The sequence below is a fragment of the Quercus suber genome, unplaced genomic scaffold (assembly GCF_002906115.3).
Source record: "Quercus suber isolate HL8 unplaced genomic scaffold, Cork oak 2.0 scaffold_41, whole genome shotgun sequence".
In the NCBI taxonomy this organism is placed as follows: Eukaryota; Viridiplantae; Streptophyta; class Magnoliopsida; order Fagales; family Fagaceae; genus Quercus; species Quercus suber.
The window spans coordinates 1,749,044-1,751,344 of record NW_027069506.1 but is presented as its reverse complement, the minus strand read 5'-3'; positions in this window follow the sequence as shown (position 1 = coordinate 1,751,344).

The window sequence follows — 2,301 nt, the reverse complement described above, 5'->3', positions numbered from 1 at the left end:
GGAACTGTATCTTGTCTAGCACCCCGGATCCCGCAACAAGCTCCATGTTGCATCTTCCATTTCAGGCTTCTTCCAATACTTCCCAGCAGCACCAAAATGTCACTCAACACTCTCAAAGGATGTGGTAAGTGTTTGGGCTATCAACCTCTCAATGGTGTGGAAATGGAGAGGGAAGGGTTGAGGAGATACCACAAGCAATTGTATAGAGAAAGGTGGGGATGTCAATCTCTAATTTCCAATGTGTTTGGCTAGGGTTTTCTCTTTTGTGTGAATTTTACAAGAATGTTATACCTGTTGTTTTACTCTTTTCTGTCACACATGCGTTTATGCGTTTGTTGAGTATTTCAGGAATATACAGGTTGATTCAACTAAGTTGCTGTCTACACTTGCAACCGATGGATAGTAGTTAGGGTTGAATTTGAAGTTTATGAGCATTATTTTTGTAAAGGGCTTTTTACTTGTAAAACTTTGAGCTTTTAATTAGGGTTTTGTCACGGATTGCCAAAGGCGGAGTTTGTTAGGTTCTAAAGGTTTAGGAATTTATGTATTTAGAATTCTAATGTGTAATATTGGCAAACCTTGATCAAAACAATATGTTTAGTCTTGTTATAGTGTGCTCAAAGTTGTTTAATTATTGTAAAGTTGGAATCAAGAGACTGTAGATGCATTGGGGCATTTTGGTCTGGCTCGATCGATCGAAGAATAGATTTGATCGATTGAAAATTGACCAGATTGCGTTTTCTGCAGATTTTCCAACTCAGCCCTAACTCATTAAACGTTTAGGGTTTTATGTTTTTGCCCTAGGTATATAAGGTAAAACCCTAACCACGTTTTGAGAGTTGCTCCAGTTGTATTGTTGCTCATACATTGCTGTTTTGTGTAAATCTCTTGTGAGATCTAGAGGAGCTTTCCTTTACACAAAGGTTAGGGTTTTCAAGTTAGAGATAGTATCAATATCTTGATGATCAACTTGGTTGCTACCATTGAAGCTTAAAGAATATCAAGCGTGGGTGCTTGTAGCTGATTGAAGAATCCAAGAAAGAAGGAGTCTGTGGATTCGGAGCTTGCACGTGGTCGTGTCAGTAAGTTCTACTGGTGGATAGCATTAGGAAGTAAAGCGGGGAGCTTGTAGTCCTTCTGTATGAACTTCGATTCTTTTGCATAGTGGATTCAGGTTTACCTTGAGGATAGCTAGGTCAAATCCTCCCCAGGTTTTTACCGTGTGGTTTCCTGGGTGATCATATTATTGTGTCTTTTATTATTCCGCTGCTTTATTATTTTGATATGATTATTTGATTGCTTTAACCTAGAATTGCATAATTTGAGTAAGTAACAACTTGGCTAATTAATCTAGGCTAACCAATCTGGTTGTTCTAAGGGGTCTAAAACCGTTCACACATAATTCTAACAAACATCAGATATCATGAAACATTGAAGAATATGGACTTGGATTGAGATGGATCATCCATCAATTTTAAATTTCAGTCTCTTTCTCATATCTTGGTTTAGAAATTAGGACTTGAATAGCTTCAACTAATACCTTAGTTTAACGTTATTTTGCAATAAATTTCACCATAAAGAATGAATAAAAAGCGCTGATGATTACTAGGTACTAGTGTGTATAAGGAAATTTTGAAATCGTGTTTTGAACGTACAATTTTAAACGTTGTGTGTATGGATGTATGTAACAAACATTAACTAAGAAAAAATAAACAAAACAGAAGTAATGGACTCTTGCACAAAAATAAAAGAATGATTGGCGTACCTCATCGATGCCCAAATGGATCACTTTCTCCTCAAGAGCTCCTACATCCTTGACATTAAACCTGTTAAGCAGAGTGATACTAGAGATGGTGGACATGGGTTTCACCACTAGATCATCCATCACCATGTATGTAACCACTCCTTTCGCGTATCCTCCCTGTAAAGTTGTGATTTACAACTATGTTTTATATTGGCTTTATTCCATGACAAAATGTGTTGTAATTACTTTATTTCATTTCCTTGTATTTTGTGGGATTTAATTGTATTGGGTTTAGTATCAAGTTGGTGAAGACTCAAGCTTTATTGAAGATCAGTGGATCTCGCGGGTGTGTCGCTGGAAGCTAAGCCGCGAAAGAGTCATGTGAGAAGCACATGACTGGAAGCTGAAGAGTCATGCCAGGCTGTCTTTTTCGCGAGTGTCTCGCGGGTAAGGCCTTCCCGCGAGACAGTCGTGAAACATTCTGCCTGGAGGATTTTAATGAGTGACTTTCTTACCCTTCACCCATACTATATATACCCTCATTACCCACAAATGTA